This window comes from Neophocaena asiaeorientalis, unplaced genomic scaffold, assembly GCF_003031525.2.
Source record: "Neophocaena asiaeorientalis asiaeorientalis breed wild unplaced genomic scaffold, Neophocaena_asiaeorientalis_V1.1 scaffold96, whole genome shotgun sequence".
Lineage (NCBI taxonomy): Eukaryota > Metazoa > Chordata > Mammalia > Artiodactyla > Phocoenidae > Neophocaena > Neophocaena asiaeorientalis.
This window is the reverse complement of record NW_020175831.1, coordinates 3,052,570-3,072,203: the sequence shown is the minus strand read 5'-3', so window position 1 is coordinate 3,072,203 and position 19,634 is coordinate 3,052,570.

The window sequence follows — 19,634 nt, the reverse complement described above, 5'->3', positions numbered from 1 at the left end:
AACCAGACTGCTAGTGCTGCAAAATCCAGTACACAGTAAACAATACTTTTTCTGTTAGAATAATGATGCATAGTTTACTCTTTTATACCAGGCAGCACTTGGGGACCACATCCATTTACCAAAATAATACCAAATTAGTACTGTAAATATTGAAATCAGACCTTTCAGGCTAACCAGTGGCCTAATTTTCTCTTCAATCTGCTCTTAATCTCAATTCATCAATAACACTACCTTATTATCACACTTTGACAGCAAGCTAAGGCTTTTGATAAATTATACATCTCAAGCCAGATTTAAAATTTGAAGCTCAAGTGCTAATTATCTGTACAGGCCCAGTTAATAACGAGATTTCTTGTTAAGTATCTGATCACAGCATGGGCATCATTTGTCAAGATACTCAAGTCTACCTTAGAGACCAGCTCTTCGAATCCTCCCTTGCCTACCATATGTAAAATTGGGATCTTTGTTTCTATAATAACCTTTTATTAGGAAGCTGACATAATGATTAAGTTCGCTGTAGACACACACAATGAATTAGACAATTACCCTTGCTGCTTTAAACCACTCAGACTCCTAGCAAGACAAAATAATTAATATTGAATTTTAATTTGATGTGTTCCACATTTAAACCCCAATTTGCAAAGTACACCTGGAAAGCTGCCGCTGTTTCCTTGCAGTTTGTGCTGATGAAATAAAGGCCCCTGCAGTTTGAATGTAAAAGCACAGAAGGCACGATTCACCACGATCACTTCTCAGTGGAGCACAGAATTTTCTAGCATTAATGGGAAAGGTAATTACCTAGGTCTAACTTTATAGCCTTTTCTCTAATGAAACTATAATCTCCCAGGCCTATCCGCTTTAAGCATTTGCATGATTTTAATGATTTCAGTGCCATAGCTGTTGGTATACCCAGTCATTTTGAAATGACATGTCTAAAACACAAAGACCTTAATTATATTTCCAGGCTTCTTATTGGCACAAAGTAAGGCTGAGTCAAAGAGAAGCGCCATCATAAAAACAACCAAGGGTTGGGGCTTCCCTGGTGGCGCAGTGGTTGAGGGTCCGCTTGCCGATGAGGGGGACACGGGTTCGTGCCCCGGTCCGGGAAGATCCCACATGCCGCGGAGCGGCTGGGCCCATGAGCCATGGTCGCTGAGCCTGCGCGTCCGGAGCCTGTGCTCCGCAACGGGAGAGGCCACAGCAGTGAGAGGCCTGCGTACCGCAAAAAAAAAACAACCAAGGGTAGTATTTATCACATGGCTCCAGAAAAGATGAACCCCACCCCAAGTGTATAAATCCATTTCTTCTTATTAATCCTACCCTCACACTTCACTTGTGCTACATGGTAATAGGGCATAAAAGCTCAAGTCCTTTTGACATCACTCCCATACCTAGTATTTTCCAGAAGGGGTTTAGAATGGGTGAAACATGATAAGATCATAAAATATTTTCACTCTCTAAATTTTAGATTAGATAATGATTAACCTTCCTGGTTGGGGGGCATTCCAGCCTCATGGGAGGGGCTGGTATTCATGCAATTTTTCTTTTCATGGAAATGCTGGAGTTTGGGAGAGGAGAGGTGATTTTCTCCTCTATGGCATCACACAGTGCCAGACTGAGATAACCAGACTAAACTGATTTATCTGTTTTATGACCTATTAAGGCAACTCATGTTATTACAGGAAAGGAATAAAGATTCACAGTCCACTTATTGTGAGCTCTAAAAGTCCTTATTCATCCAGATCGAGTAGCTTCCATACTCCTGAGTGGGGTGGCCAAGTCCAGAAACAATGGCTTCTCTTCTCTCCTTGGGTTTCCCTTTTACCTGCCTCCTTTTCCATGGACTTGCTGCCTCCACGGTCCCTCCCCAAGCTGGGGGGCAGCCAGAGGAGGGTCTAATACTGCTGATGTAGAGAGGGACCAAGGAGAGGTTTTAAAAATTATAGCTGCCGTTTGGTTTGCCAGGTCTACCAGGGGCAGGGAAAGGGTGCTACAGTCTCTTGACAAGGCACAATATATCCAAAGATCCTCAGATTTTGTTCTATCAATAGTGCCAAATTGAAGGCACTTTTTTACTGAGCACATCCCTCCCACCAGATCTCTGCAATACCCAGATGACACAAAGTCATGGGAAATGGTTTCTAAGCTCAAGTTTGACCCTTTCCTTTGTTAAGTTAAAGGTGAAGAGCAGCTTTACTGAAAGCTTACCATATAGATGAAACAGTCACTTACACATGTCTCCTAAAGTCTAGAGCTATTTTCCCAAACTATAATTGAGGTCTATATAAGGAAAATGAAATGATAACCACTTTCTGAGCTAAATATTATGAAAAAAAGAGGCAAATACCCAGGTCTCTCAAATCTGTTGATGAAATTAGCAACACTCCACATCTTCTTAAACGTTTCTTCTTTTGATTATTCCCATTAAGCTATTAAACCAAAGTATTGAATAATACTTTCTCCCTAGATCGTCTCTTATTTTAAAACTGGGTATGAATCTAGGCTCTGCAAGTTACAACTCTGCAGCCTTGTGTAAGTTAGGTAACCTCTCTGAGTTTCAATTTTATCAGGAGTAAAATTTAGAATAACAAGGGTCTATTTCCTAGAGTTGTTAAGGGGATTAAATAAGATTATATATATCATGCTCTCAGGACAGTTGTTGACACTAGTTAATGCTTAATCAACATTGGCTGCTACTAATACTTTTGTTAATTATTACTGTTGTTATTTAGAAAGACGCTGCAGACCATTACTTAGTAGCTCTTAAATGGATCGTTTGTTTTGGGGGGTTTGGCCACCACACAATTTAATGAGGATCACAAGAACCTCATTTTTAGGAATAACAAGTTGAGGATCAAAACTACTTCATTTCTTCAGGCAGGATTTGCAAACAGAGCCACAAGTCCAAGTAAATATATATAATTGATGGTTATTAAAAGAAAGACTCTATGATTTAAGAAAAAGACTAAAAGGAAATACATTACTTTTTATTGTGGTAAAAAACACAAAATATAAAATGTACTGTCTTAACCACTTTTAAGTGTTCAGAGTGCTAACTAAATGCACATTGTTGTGGAACAGATCTCCAGAAATTTTTTAACTTGCAAAACTGAAACTCTATACCCATGGAACAACTCCCCCCAACCCCTGGCAACCACCATTCTACTTTCTGTTTCTTAGAGTTTGACTAATTTAGATACCCCATACAAGTAGAATTATACAATATTTGTCCTTTTGTGACTGGTTTATTTCACTTAACAAAATGTCCTCAAAGTTCATCCAGGTTGTAGTATATGACATGATTTCCTTCTTTTTTAAGGCTAAATAATATTTCATTGTGCGTGCATGTGTGTGTGTGTGTGTCTGTGTGTGTGTCTGTGTGTGTATACACATATCACATTTTCTTTATCCACTCATCTGTCAGTGGACATTTAGGTTGCTTCCACCTCTTGGCTAATTATGAATAATTCTGCAATGAACATGGGTGTGCACATATCTCTTCCAAATCCTGTTTTCAATTCCTTTTGGTGTATACCCAGAAGTAGGATTGCTGGATCGTATGGTAATTCTATTTTTAATTTTTTGAGGAAATGTTTTCCATAGTGGCTATACCAATTTACATTTCCACCAGCAGTGCACAGAAGTGCCAATTTCTCCACATCCTTAATAACACAAGTTGTTTTCTGGGTTTTTTAATAGTGGCCATCTTAATGGGTATGAGGTGATATTTTGTTATAGTTTTGATTTGCATTTCCATGATGATTAGTGATGTTAAGCATCTTTTCATATGCTTGTTGACCATCTGTATATCCTCTTTGGAGAAATGTCTACTCAAGTCCTTTGCTCATTTTTTTCTTTCTTTTTACTAGTAAATTCACCTTTTATTTTTTTACTATTTTTTTAACATTTTTATTGGAGTATAATTGCTTTACATTGTTGTGTTAGTTTCTGCTGTATAACAAAGCGAATCAGCTATACATATATATATATATCCCCATATCCCCTCCCTCTTGCGTCTCCCTCCCATCCTCCCTCTCCCACCCATCTAGGTGGTCACAAACTTTTACTCATTTTTAATTGGATTATTTGGTTTTTTTGTTGTTGAGTTGTAGGAGTTCTTTATATATCTGGATATTAACCCCTGATCAAATACATGGTTTGTGACTATTTTCTCCCATCCTGATGGTTGCCTTTTCACTCTGATTGTTTCCTGTGCTACATAGACGTTTTAAAGTTTGATGTAGTCCCATTTGTCTATTGTTGCTTTTGTTGCCTGTGCTTTTGATGTCATATCCAAGAAATCATTGCCAAGACCAATGTCATGAAGCTTTTTCTCTGTGTTTTCTTCTAGGAGTGTTATAAGTTTCAGGTCTTACATTTAGGTCTTTAATCCATTTTGTGTTAGTTTTTGTATATGGTGTAAGATAAGGGTTCAACTGCATTCCTTTGCATGTGGCTATCCAGTTTCCCCAGCACCATTCGTTGAAGAGATTATCCATTCCCCATTGTGTACACTTGACACACAATTATTTGAAGATCATTTGACCACTTAGGTGAGGGTATATTTCTGGGTTCCCTATTCCATTCCATTAGTCTATGTCTGTCTTTATGCCAGCACCATGCTGTTTTGATTACTGTAGCTTTTTAATATGCTTTGTAATTAGGATGTGTGAAGCCTCCATTTTGTTTTGTTTTGTTTTCTCAAGATTGTTTTGGGGAAATATATTACATTTTAATGTTACTGTTCTCAATGTAGTTACTTTTGGTTAATGGGATCATGAGGGACCAATCTGAATTTTGCAAATTGTATTTAATAAGCAAACATTACAAAGCGATATAAGTTGGTATAATTGAGGAGGGTGTGAAACATTCTTTATTTCATACCTGTATAATCTGGACTCAAGTCTCTATTTCTGCTAATGGTAGAAAATTTAACCCTGCTAATTTCAGATACAGTTGGTGCAATACAGTGATTTTCCAGCCAAAAATCCCAGTTTCAGTACAGCGCTACACCATCTCCAGTCAGTCTGTCCTTTGGACAATAGGTGATGGCAGTGAGGGTGGTGGTGGAGAGAGCTGGAAGATCTGATGTTGTCCCTGGACAGCCACTGAGGTCTGCCCCTGCACTGGTCTCTGGAGAATAATTCCTGATACTTGCTGTGGCTGGGCAATTGGCTGGTCCACTGGAATCTTCTGGCTTCCAGCCCTGCTTTTGTGGTGGATGATATCCCAGAGATATAGCTAATTTCCTTCCTAACTCTAGTAAAAGGTCCATATGTATATTTCCAATGCTATACTTAGGCTTTGCCAGGCAGCTTCAGGGACAGTCACATCCACACAGCCTCCTAACTGCCAGCCTTAATGCACCCTGGGTTCACAGTACCAAAAAGTCAGGATACCCTCCAAAAACTGGGAGAGGGGATTACTCTCTTTCCCTTGACCCAGTTGGCAACAGATATGTCTGCAAGGGCTGATACTCAAAAACAAACCCCTCTGGGGAAGAAAACACCAGACTTAGCCCACCACCACTCCCTGATGCCTGTTGCAGATATTACCAGTGTCAAGAGGAATCTGATGGATTGAGGTGATAGGGGAGTCAGTTGCAAGGAAGAAAAATAGAACTTAAAACTTAATATATTGAGTTATTAATAGGCCATAAGTTAAGAATCCATTTATCATCCTGATATAATTAAAAGAAAAAATAATAATTTTTAAGATTCTGGTGGACCTCTCTTCTGAGCAAAATCTAAAAGGACAATGAGTAGGATGAACTGCAGCCCCACTCTTGCAGCTGGTCTTGGGCCCACAACTGATCCTCATCATTTCCTTCTTTTACTACTTATTCTAGATTCACCTCACCCTCAGCTACCTCCTGTGCTAGTCTCTGTGGCTTATCTGATGATGTGACCTAGAATCTCATACCTGAGCATCTGAGCAATGGTCACTATGCCCTTCTCAGACCAAAGTTGCTGTACTTGTCTAATTACTATCAAAACTGATAAAGGGAATACCAAGAGGCACGCAAATGGATCACCTGGAGGCCAACACGTTACTTCCTGCCCCCTGTGTAACTGCAGCCTACCACCACCTCGTGGTTAGGGTCAGTGACCCCTGCCAGAATGGTAACTCCTCTTCTGGCTTGCTTATTCCTGAACATCAGAAGCCCAAAGGGCCCAGATAGAAGCCTGGTAGTTCAATGGGACTCTTCCTAGATCCCCTGGTGGAAGTGTTCCCCTTTGGGAATCAAAAAATCTCTGAGCCTGCAGAGCCCAGATTTGTGAAGATGAGATTCCCTAAGTAGGTCATTGAAAATTACAGAAAGTGGGATCTGCTGCCATCCTGTAGTTCTCAGACCAGTGTATTCTTCGTATTGAGAACACAGCCACATATAAAGTTCTTTGATTCTAGGTGTGCACTGTGTCCTAGAGGATGGCATCCACCTTCTAAACTACCTCCAAGCTGGCACTTAAGTGGTGACTTCAGCAGTCCACCCCAGTGCTTTATCAGGCCACTGGCTTTGGGGTGGTGCAATGTATAATATGACCAGTGAATTCCATAGTCATGGACCCTCTCCCACACCTCCTTCCTGGAAAGTGGGTCCCCTCATTTGATGTCATAGTATGTAGGATCCCACACCAATGGATCAAACTCTTTACAAGCCCTTAAATAGTGGTGCTAAAAGAGGTCCTGTAGGCAGGAAAAGTAGATCCATTCCCAGAACATGTGTCTATTCCTGTCTGAATGAGTCACTATTCTCTTCTATGTAGAAGGGATCCAATGTAGTTAAACTTCTACCAAATGGCTTATTGGTCTCCAAATGTATCATTTGGAGGCTCAGTTAGCTAAAGATCCTATACAGGGGTAGTACCAAGTATATCTTTTCCAATTATACATTCAGGGACCAGGAAGATGACCACCAGATGGATCTGCAGATGCAGTTTACCCACTATGAACCAGACCTAACCTACCCACTGTGGCAAGGGATCCATTAATTTATTACCTGGCTCCACTATACCCGCACTCTAACAGGAGGCCCATGAGGATGCTTGGGTCTCCAGGTGTTAATGCCAACTGGGATCATTTGTCCAATAATTCTTGAAATATTTGGGTCCTCAGTGCTCAGTTACCCAGGTAAATGGTGGTATATCCCTTTAAGGAAGGACTAGGAAGATCATTATTACGTCCACGTGCTGCAGGGTTGCAGGATCCTCCCGCCAGGGAACTGAACCTCTCCTTCAGCCAATACATTCCAGACCCCAAAACTTTCTCGGGTCTTAAAAATGGGAGAGGGATTATGCCTTTTTGTTAGAAAAACTTCCATCAGCCTTCTGACCATCTTTACCGGATTGAATAGTGTGCCCCCAAATTCATGCCCACCTGGGACCACGGAAAGTGACCTTATTTGGAAATAGGTTCTTCATAGAGGTAATCAAGTTAAGATGAGATCATACTATACCAAGTGGACCCTAATCCAATGATGGCTGTCCTTATAAGAGGAGGGAAATTTGGACTCAGACACACAGAGAGGAGGATGCCATGTAACAACAGAGGTAAATGTTGGAGTGATGTATTAACAAACCAAGGACTTCTGGCAATCACCGGGAGCTAGGAGAAAGGCATGGAACAGATCCTCCCTCAGAGCCTGAAGAAAGAACCAACCTTGCCAACACCCTGATTTCAGACTTCTGGCCTCTGGAACTTTAAGAGAATAAATTTCTGTTGTTTTAAGCCACCAGGTTGTGGTACTTTGTTATAGCAGCCCTAAGAAATTAAAATACCATCCATCCTTGATTTCTTTTCATGGTCCACATTGAGTAGTACCCTTGTCTCTGCTCATCTATTTTGTCCCTAGGACTGCTACCTTCAATTAATCATCCACAACCCTGCAGATTAGCAACTCTACTCCCCTCTGCACTTGCTACTCATTATGATAATTGTGTCCACCTGGCTGCTGAAGGTTAATCGCTGCCACCTGGTGTCTGTTGTTTCCTGGTCTAGGACTCTGCTACCAGTGCCTGGTTCTCTGGCAGCATCTCCTACCATCAGCCCTGGCCTACAGAGGAGAGCCATCATGAGACTTCTTGGTGTTGCTGACGCCCCTCCCACCAGTGAGTCCTGTGTATAGTTGGTAAATAGTGTATCCTTCGCGCCTTCCCATGGAACATAACCATGGGGTGACTTTTTGGCCTTTCACAGTATATCCACTCTAGTTTGCTGACTTCTCTGGGCCTTTGAATCCCTTCTTCCATCCTCTGTCATGGCAATCCCAACACTGCAACCTCACTTAGTGTAGGCCATCACGTTTTTCCAGGCTTCTAGGAGGCACCCTAGAAGGGAGTTTGCACCATCTCCTGGAGTCCTTGGCAAGGTGTTAAATTCTGTATTCCTGGAGAGTGCTCTCAAATCAGTAATGCTCCCGTATTCAGCATTATGTTCTTGAATCAAGCATTGGTGGTGACAGCAGGACTCCCCGGTCTCTGGATCACAACCAGAGTGCTGGGAACTGTCTTAGCTCCTTGAGTCTGCTCTCCAACCCTTTTGGTAATTCCCTGTGTTAAAACCCCTTTCTCCTGAATTAGCTGAGTGCTTTCTGTTGTCTGTTCTGATACATACTTTTTATTTTGTTTTCTTTTTGGGAGGGTTTTTTGGTCGTTGTCTCTCTTTTTTTTTTGACTGATACATTTTAAACAAAATTATATTATAAAAAAAGAAGAGAAAGGAGATGATAGTTGGGGAAGGGCAATGTCAAGGAAGGAGGGAGAGTAAAGATGTACTTGAAACACTTAACTAGTATGGTAAGGGCCTCCAGCAAGTCAGAACAGGAGTGGTGCCAGGCCACAGGGAGAGCCATGCATCTCCGGAGGGTAGGGGGCACTCAGGGAGCTTGGAAATGGTGTTTCCCAACTGGTACTAAACTCATATTTTAACTGCTGGGGTTAGTGTACTAGAAACTCCCAGAAGGAAAAATACTTGAGAACCAATATAGAATTGAGGGGGAAAAAAATCACCTCGTGGGGACTTGTTGAAAATGAAAATTTCTAGACCCCTCCCCAGAGGTTCTGATCCAAAGATCTGGGGTGGGACTCAGGAGTCTCTTTTCACAAGCGTTCCGAGAGATTCTGATAGAGGAGGTCAACAGAATGTGATCTGAGAAAGACTATTGAGCAGACAGAGAGGAACAGAGGAAAGGAAAGATTGCTGATGGAGCAGAAGCAGGGGTGCTGAGGCTGGAGAGTGGAATCCATGTGGTTCTGTGACTCTCCTTCCGTGAGGACTCAGCAGACCAAGTGCAGAAGAAGCCAAGCATGTCCACAGTCCCGTGAGTCCAGGTTCAAGGGCTTTCTAGAATAGTGCCCTGGAGGGCTGCAAGTAATCAGCCCTGGCCTGAGAGAAAAGCTCAAGGTTTTCAATCACCTGGAGTGTCTAGTCTAAGTAAGAAGGAAGAGAAGCAAGAAGGGGGTTGAAAGATTGGGAGAAAATTGAGGATTTAAGCAACCCAACGTCTCTGAGGTCAAAAGTATAGTTGCACGGGAGGTAGGGGTGTGGCAGAGAAAGGAGAGACTGTCATCAGCTCTCTAACACAGAGCAGTTCTGGGGTATGACAGTCCTCAGAGTATGTTGTCCAGGAAGTAGATGGCTGAACTGGAACAGTTCAGGAGAGGCATGGAGATGACAACATCCAAAAATTGCCACATTAGTGTGGTAGGCTGAAAATTGGTCCCCAAAAGACATCTACATCCTAATCCCTGGAACCTATGAATGTCACCTTATGTGGCCAAAAAAAAAAAAGGTGTGGGGGAGTAAGGTCCTTAAACATGTGATTAAATTAAGGATCTTGAGATAAAGAGATTATCCTGAGCTATATGAGTGGGACCTAAATGCTGTCACATGTATATTTATAAGAGGGAGGCAAAGGGGGATTTTTACACACTCAGAAGAGGAGGAGGCAATGTGACCACAAAGGCAGAGTTTGGAATGATGTAGCCACAAGCCAAGGAGTGCTGGCAGCTACTAGAAGCTGAAAGAGGAAAGAAACAGATTCTTCCCTAAAGCCTCCAGAGGAAGCATGGCCCTACCAATACCTTGATTTTAGCCCAGTGACACTGATTTCAGATTTCTGGCCTCAGAACTGTGGCAGAATAAACTTCTGTTATTTTAATCCACCAAGTGCATGGTAATACATTATAGCAGCCACCTTAACAATATAGTTAGGTTGTTGAGTTTGTTTTAATGGATGTTTGAAATATTCTAGGTTTACAGTAAGTTGGGCAAAGAGTCTTTGATGGTTGAGAGCATAAGTGGAGAGCTCAGTAATTTTCACTCATGGAGAGAAAGTGCTAGGCAGTAGGAACCTCCAAAAGGGAGGAGCTTTTACAAGAAGGTGAACAGGTAATTTTCTAGGAATGGCCATGAGAGAGCAAGATAAATGCCACCCTGCCTATCTTCAGAGATGTGAAGAGTTTTTCCCCTGAAGGCAGCTTTAGGATCTAAAAATTTAACAAGTGAGTTCTGGAGTTAATTTTTTTTTTAAGATGTTCGGGACATGGAGATATGGAGATAACTTTCTTTGATTCCATTCCAATTCTTTAGAATGTCAAATGCATTTAAAAAAAATTTTTTAACCAATGATTAAGATACAGAATACTGTAAAGCCACATGTAACTATGGCCAGTATACATCTTCCCAGGTTGCAAACAGGGCCAAATCCAGGTTTTATGGGGCCTGAAGTTTATACAAGTTGAGGTACCTTCTTCAAGAAAGAAAAACAAAGGTATCTATACAAAATTAAGTATGGACATGGATTTTTATTTGGAGTGAAAAAAATTTTTGATGTTTAAAAGCTGACTAATACCACAAACATCATAAAATCAGAAAAATACATATTTATAATTAAATTTGTGAAACACCTCTACTTTTTCTACATTTTTGGCTGCATATTCTAAAAATTATGCAATATTCACTTAAGGCATACACAACAATTAAAATGTATTTTTTAATTGCCACTACATTGTATTGAGGTATAATAATAGTGTAAGTCAAATTACTCATATATAACACACATTGACTTGAACATGTAGAGTTTTGTTTCTTCATTTTTCTGGCTGTCTGTTGAATCGGTGACAATTTTGTACGCCTTTTCATCTGGAACCACCAGATTTTAGTAGAGCTATCTGCACCAGTATTTTAAGTACCAGTATTTAAAGGTATATGCAACCTCACCTCGCGATGAATTCACTGGTGGTGGTACTGCTACAGATTCTGCCCTACCCTTGGGAATTCTAATACATTTGAATTCTCACAAAAAGAGAAATTGTATGGTGCACTTATAATTGTACACTGCATTATCGGGAATATCCCTGACAGGGGGAACTTCTATTTTGACTAGGCTTTAATGAAAACCAACCCCTCCCTTCAAATATTTTCACATCTGGTTTTTTTAAGGCACTTCTAATGGTGCCCCTCCATCACCACCCACCTAGTATTTGTATCGGGCATGTATGTTCATATCATGATCCAGCTTCTGGCCCTGCACATTCATTTCAAAGTTGGGTGTGTCAGCCCAGTGGGCAGCAGAAGTATTCCTAGAAGTCATTCCATCACCAGAATGACTTAAAAATAACTAAACACAGAAGTGACTGCAAACCACATAAAATTATCCCTCTAAACCTCAAATAAATGCATCCCCAATTCATCTTCCCTTTGCCAGAACCCCAAATCCCTATGGCCATCTCAGTACCACCCAATTCAAGGACAGGTGCAATGGGAAGAAAGACAGAGGGGAGACAGACTGTTATTTATTTATGCACATTTTTCAAAAGCACAACCATGTGTCCACATTGCTAAGTTTTACTCGGCTTCACGGTAAATCTGCCTCTGGTCGCAGGGCTCAACACGTGCTTAACGAAGCCACCTTCTTGCCAATGAAAGGTCATTTGCAGAAACCTGAAGTCATTCAGATCTGAGGTCTGACCTACTGTAATAGCCCCTGAATATTTCTGGTTAGCCACGTCCCACCCCAAAACACTTCACGGGACATCCACCTTCATTTGCTGTCCTGAAATTTGATGGTGTTGGATATTACTGATGTAAATAACTGGGTCCTTAAATGGAGCTTAGAAATGTTTGTAATCGTCAAGGCCCTTTCACTGGAAACATAATCTGATGTGCATTGTCCCTCCAAGCTCATTTTGCATCTTTATTTGAAGTCAGCAAGCCATGAAAACAGAAAATGGGTCCTGAGCAGAGTGAGCATCAGCTTTTTCTTTGCATAGGGTCCTTAAGACAGTCAGTGTTTGTCAAGAGAAATGAAATGCATTATATGAGAATGCAGCACATGCAAGCCAGCCAGAGTGCTAACAATTGGTGGGTAAAGACCATAAAGGCTTCAAAAATCATCCAGCTTTCATCCCTTTGGTTTCATTGTTTATCAGATGAGAAGTCGACAGGTCCTTATGAAATGGTTCTCCACTGCTGGGGGAGCAGAGGGACCCAGAATTGCTGCTTCGTAAGCCTACAGGAGCATTTTGGGGTGAGTTAAAATAGCAGCCACATCACGTGAGACTAAAAGGTTTCCAGTGTTTATCAGTTCATGTCTCCTGCTTCAAAGTAAACTAAGATACTCTGGGTTCAAAGCAAGAGAAATGGCAGGAGAGCCTGGCATAGCAACACATCACCTTCCTGACAGCAAGCTTACCAGCCTCCGTGCTCTCCATCCTTCTCCTGGAGGCTAGGAAGTGGAGGCAATCACCACTCTCCCCGTTTCTAACTATGGTTTGTCGCCCAGACCCATGCACCAACCAGAGTCCGGGTGGGGAGAATGCCTAGGGTATGAACAGCCCTAAGGCCTCATGCCTGGTCAGAGTCCTGCTCAACTGATTTCAGATATAACCCCATAAAATAGCAGACTCCTGTTCCCACTCTTCAAGTAAGAAACTCAGCCTGGTAGCATTTGGTACAGTAATTAATCTCCCAGAGGCTAAAAGACATGGCATTAAATCTGTGTTCGGGTTATAGAGCTACAATCATGTAGAAAAGTTCAGTGCCTTTATCTTAACACTTTTACTCTAAGAGCTATCCTAATACATCAAAAGATTTAATTAATTTTGATCTTTTACTAGCTAAAGGGGGAAAATGAAGACAAAACAGAGATATGGTAAAAAAAGGAAAAAAGTCCCAATTCCACTACATTATCCAAGTTATACATATCCCTTGAGAACATTGGAAGGATTACCTCCATCAGGGTGAGAGCCATTTAAAGTGTTGTTATAAATTGTTCAAAGCTAAGAAGGCAGTCTGGGGGCTCTCAGGTAAGACATATTAATGTATATTCTCGGTAATCAGAGGTAGCCTTATATGTAAGAGGAATGGTGGCCACATTTGACATGTGATTTCAGGAAAGGGAATGAGTATTCCCTGGGCACTTTATATATTTTATCTGACTCCTTATAAAACTTCACAAGGAAGCTGAAATTCTTAGCATTTTACACACAAAGAAGGTGAGACCCAGAGAATTTAAGCACCTTGCCCAGGGTCTGGCTAGTAAGTTACTAAGCCAGAATTCAAACTCACGTCCATCTGTCTACACCAGGTTATTTTCCTGGAGCTCCCAGCAGCCCCCATCAGCCCAACTCAACCTAAAGTACCAGCTCCCATCTGCTGGGGCCAATTCTTGAACTTCTTCATTGTGAGTAAAGCCCTTTATCCTACAGGTAGAACAAGGAATTTAAGTTTAAAAATCCTAGGAGACTATCTCTGTGTGTTAATTTACATGAAAGTACAAATGTCTAAGTTTATAAAGTTTTCTGTGGAGGGAAGTTTGGGTAGGAGGAAGAATTATTCATGTCTACCCAGCACTCCCCAGAAGCCTTTCCCACCCCAGGAATGGCATGGCCTAGGCTGGCTGCGTCAATCAATATCCCATTCCCCTGCCACAGGAATTGGTCCATGAGCTGGAACAATGTCAAACAGACTTTGAAGACACACTGAACACAGCAGCCCGGTCCCTTAATAAATGCATGAAACAGAACCTTCCACCCTCTGTGCCCCCCGCCCATGGCTTCCCGCGCTGCAAGCCACCCCAGCACCTTGGAACACCCACACTAGACTGTGTGTGAGCAAGGACGAACTTTTGTTAGAGCCATTGCATTTTGGAGTCTATCTGTTATAGAAGTTTAGCCTACACTGTGTAATAACAACCATCAATAAATGTTAGTTTCATTCTCCCACTCATGAATTCTCCCATGCAGAACCATTCAAGGTTTCTAGCAATCTTAACAGAGCTTCTTTAAAATCATTAGGAATCTACAGCTACAGTAGATATGTAAAGATGGCCACTTTTATAATTAGTAACAGATACTAAAAATATATTTAAAATATAAATAATAAAAAGAATCCTCTTCTACCTTCCTCCGGATCCCTGACTGACCATTGGGGTAAGGTTAGATCTACTGAAGAGAAATTGTATCTGGGAAAAAAAAAGAGTATTTTTCGTTGGACTGCAACCCAACACCTGAGAATAGAGACAGAACACATTTCCCCTTCTACTAAATAAACCCATAGACAGTATCTCTCCTTCCATTTCTCTCTCTATCTACATTAGAGAAGTTTACCAGACTCTCCATTTTACTAGTTGAAAAACTGAGGCAGAGTTTGGATTCCTGGTTTATAAGTATGAGCTTGAAAACTCTAATTTTACTTGTCTTCAATATTTTGGCCGTGTCTCACATTAACTGTATGTTTTCCTATGGTAAATGATCCAGGATAAGTGAACCCGGTTACAGCAACTAACACCTAGCAGCATAAATTCTAAAAGACAACTTGTGCATGCCAGTAGCTTGAAACTTGGAATACACTATTACAGGATTGATCTCAAAAGCCCATTTAACCCATAATGCAATGATTCTCCAAATGCGGTTCCTGAACAGGAAGCATCAGCATCACCAGAGACTTGTTAGGAATGCAAATTCTCAGTCCCCACCTATTAAATCAGGAGCTCTGGAGTGTGGTCTAAGCTGAAATGCTAATGCATTATCATAATGCACCAAACCACCAAACCTTTGCGATCAAAAGTACATTGCAATATGTATGCATATGGCTGATTCACTTTGGTGTACAACAGAAACTAACACAGTATTGTGAAGCAATTATACTCCAATAAAGATCTATTTAAAAAAAAAAAAAGTACAAGAAGCACACCTAGCACTGAGATCTTGGTTCCTAATACTATTCTCCAACAAAAGGCAACAGGGCTTCTTGGAGAAATGGGTGGTAGCAGGACTGGCACAGGAAATATACAAGATGAGCCTGGAGCATCTTATAGTGTCAGAAAGTAAGGAGGTACAGGTAGGGAAAAACCCCACAATGATGGGGATATGTCAAAGGGACAGAGTGGCCAACTGAAAGAGCTGCTGATGGCCAAAGCTGGAACAATTTGAGCTACAAAATAAATATTGGATTAAAACTCAAAGTATAAAATAAATATCCACAAATCCATACTGTTATAAATAAATGGGAGATGAAAGACAAATCTTCTGATTACAAATAATTTATATAGATACTCAGCCCTCAAGGAGATGAAGCATAACTACTCACATCTTAGGTGTGGGCTGTACATAATGACTTCCTTCCAAAGAGGGCAGTATGGCAAGGGAGGATAAAAGTAACTTTATAGTGGAGGAACCTGACAAACGCCACATCAGTCAACGTGGACAGTGATAAGTCATACTGAAAGTATGTACCATTAATATTTTTCTGTATTTTAGTAATTGTTATTTTTATAATAGCAATCCTAAGGAGACATTATTTGGGGCATGTTACATATTTAACACATTTAATATCTCAAAAATCCTATGAAATAGGGGTATCAATATCCCTGCTCTGTAGAAGAGAAAACTGAGGAACAGTGTTGAAGTAAATGAAGTAAATATCCCATCATCACAGAGCTATGAATAGTGGAGCGAATATTTGAACCTAGCAATCTGGCTGCGGGGCCCTTCCCATCATCACCCATTCTTTTCAGAAAACACTGCTGTTGGTCCAGTTAAAATGATCGCCCAGAACTGAACAAGACTCTCCAGTGGAGAGAATGGTGAAATGATTACATATCGTGTCCTGGGCTCCATCAATTAATTCAGGCTGACTTAGGAGCCTTTTCACACCTTGCACCATATGAGATGTCATCAAGCAAAATCCCTGGACTTTTTCTATAAATCTATGTGAAACTGGTATTCCCAAATCTATACTCACACAATTTTTTTCCGACCTAAATATAGATTTTAACATTTATTCTGGTGAACAAAGAAGAACATCGTCCTGGTGTTTGGGTAAAAAAATCCAATAATGGGATTTGACAGTTACGCTTCTCAGAGTAGAAGAAATGATAAATCATTTGGTTTTAGACATTGCAGAAAAGACAGGGACGTTGCACCATAACATTGCATATACAGAGGTGTGGGGTGTGGGGTAGAGGGTATTTTCTGAAGAATGTATGTGAAGGTCCAAACAAATCTGCCTTTCCCTGGTAGGATAGAGGAAAAGACCTAAGTTTCTACTGGGAGCCTCCTGAGCCCACTGAGGGCACTAGACTATCTCACATTCAGTGTGGGGCAACATTTGCCCCAGGGCTGTGTACAAGCCATGGACAGGTGTTCATCCATGACGACAATCCACTGATTCATGGCAAAATTCAGGGAAAGATAAGAACAATGCAATAACTCTTTCATAAAGTTAGATGTATTCAATTCAAAGGATTATTCTTTATTCTGAGATTCTATCCTTCCAGTATGTTTGGGATTAAGTGTCTTTGTGTGTGTGAAATATATGGTTGAAATTTTTTAACAAATGTATTTATTTGGCAAATTGAAAGGAAGGCAGAGCAGAGATAGAGGGAGAAACTGAAATCTTACTGACTGACATCAATTACTTGCTTTCAAGATCAGCCCTTGCCTGAACAACACACTAGAACCATGCATAACAGTTTTGTAAACCAATTAATTTCCTTATTATTGAAACCAGTCTGAGTTGGATTGTTCCCATAACCTGGTACAAGACTCAGAGAAGGGGAACCCAAATATTGGTTAAATTAATGAATGATCTCAGTCAAGTTCTCCATGAGCCCTTTAAACACTGGGGCACCATTCTCTGGCTAGTTTCGTTGCCAAAGCCCTGCCCTAGCCATTACCTGCTTCATTTTCTATGCCATCCTCTGCCACTGGAGTTCCGGCAGAAGTTCCTTGAGATGCAACAAATCTCCAGTCTCATATTGCTCTGTTGGATTGGCCTAGATTTAAGTTTAAAGCATTGATCGACCTTGTCCAGGATACTCTCTTTTGCCTCACCTGCCATCAACAGGATCCTTCTCTAACCACAGGCTTTGGGAGGGGACCCTCACATGATGTGGCAGAGACTGGCTAAACATAGCTGTCACATCCTTCTTTGTTTCTGGGAGCACAGATAAATGATATTTTCTAGTTCCCCTTTAGTTAGGGGTGGGCATGTAATTGAGATCTCCTAGGTCATGACTGGAAGGCTAAGGCTTTCAAGAAGTAGGTGTGTCTCCTACATGCTTTTGGTCTCCTTCCACTTGTTGGATAACTCAGGGGATAACTGAGCCACAAGATGGAAGGAGACTGGGTCTTTAAATCACCTCTGGAAAAAGAGACGCCATTAACCTGAAGCATCTGTCTTGGTGTGTTGTCTGGATGAGAAAAAGTATTATGTTTGAGCCACTATATGTTCTTGGTTTTAATTATTACAGCAGCTAGTGACACTAACTAATAAACCTGACTTTCTCACTATCTGTGTTCCTACCTGTAGGCTCAGTCTAAGCTATTCTCTTTCTGTTCTGTATTTCCTTGGAGAAGCAGCCTCATTTATGGCCTGAGCCTCCAGTCTTTCTCGTCTTTCTCCTCAATTTTGGGTGACACCGTCAACACAGTCACCTGAACTGTGTTGCATAAAATATGCACAACCTGCAATAAAAACTTGTCCAGAGAAAGTCCCCAACTGGTCCGTCCTCTCCCTGTCCTGGGTGGCAGAGCTAACCCAAGAGCTCAGCCTCATACTTCCTGGGCCCGTCTCTTTACTTAAGTGTGTTCTTTCTCAAAAGCAAATGAAGTTACAGATGATACAGAGCTAGAAAAATTAAAAGCACCAGAGCAGTGGTTTACAGATGCCAGTTCATAGACCTGAACTGAGCTGTCTGTGTCAGAATTGCCTGGGAAGAATTTTGTAAAATAGAGATTCATTGGCCTCACACTCAGAGCTTTTGAACTGATATTTCTGAAGTGGGTGACTAGGAATATGTACTTTCAAAGTTCTTTGTGACCCTGATGCATAACCCTTGTGCTAGACAATGGCATGTCATGGTCAGCAGCTGTGTTGGCAGATGTTAATAACAAAGCATCCTGTCTGTGATGGGCAGTAGATGGGGAAGAGCTTAGGATTCGACTTGAATTTGAATTCATGCTCTACCACTAACAAGCTGTGTGACTTTGATAAACTTACTTAACATCTCTGAACCTCAGCTTCCCCAGCTGTTAAATGGGTTTAATAATGCCACAATAATAAAACTTAAATAATGATTGCAAAGTCTGTGGCATGGAGTTGAGAGCAAAATAAATAGTAGGTATATAGGGGTGTGTGTGAGTGAGTGAGATACAAGTCCATCAATAGAGAGATGACAGATGTGACAACTTCCATACCTGGGAAGAACGGTATCTGGAAGAACACTGCATGTTTAGGATCTTCTCCCTAGCAGGAATCTCTTTATCAAAAACTCTTTTGGGGGCTGATTTTGCAGCTGCTGCCACTACTAGAAATAGCCACAAGAGGGAGCTATTTTGCCCCGTCTGATATTTTGAATCCAACCACATTTGGCTTTTTCCCCTCACCCCTTCTTTAAAGGAAAAGAGAGTCAGGTCCAGTGGTCTGATCCCCGTAAAGCTTCCAGATGCAGACTGGGCACAGGGCAGTCTCAACACGCCCTGAGTACAAAGCAGGCCCCATTAAGGGCAGGTGTCCTCCTGTGCTCTGCTCCCCCCAGGGCTGGGCCCCCTGGCTTTCCTGCTTCTTCACACCACCCAGAACCTCAGAAGCCTCTCCCTCTGGTCCCAGGCCCCCCACCCCCCAGACCCTGGCTGACTGCAGGTGTAGAAGGCTGGCTTTGAGTCCTCTCCCCTCTGAAGAGCCCTGGGCTAGTCACTTAACCTCTCGCAGCCTCCGTCTGCTGACCTGCAGAGCATCAGTTTCAGCGGGTATAATGAGGATTGATGAGATAATAAATGTGAAAGTGCCTGTAATGGAAAGCGCCGTGCGAGTAGCGCCTTAATGTTAACGTGGAGAGGGAGCCCTCAAACCCCTCGGCGGCGGCATCACACAAGCGCGTACGTACCCCTCTGTCCGTGAACTCTTAACGCCTGCTTCCTGTGCCCCCAGCAAACAGGGAAGAAATCGAAAGGTTCTTCTGTTCAGCTTAATTCACTTACCCAAGTTCAAGGGAGGGATGTTTGTAAACACGCTCAAAGCCCCACTTCCTCACACCTGTCCCAACAGTCTGGCAATTGCTCACAAATCCATAGTGAATTGGGGCGCTGGGTTTTACCACAAGAAGGTTTACACTTAAAGAAAGGGAACAC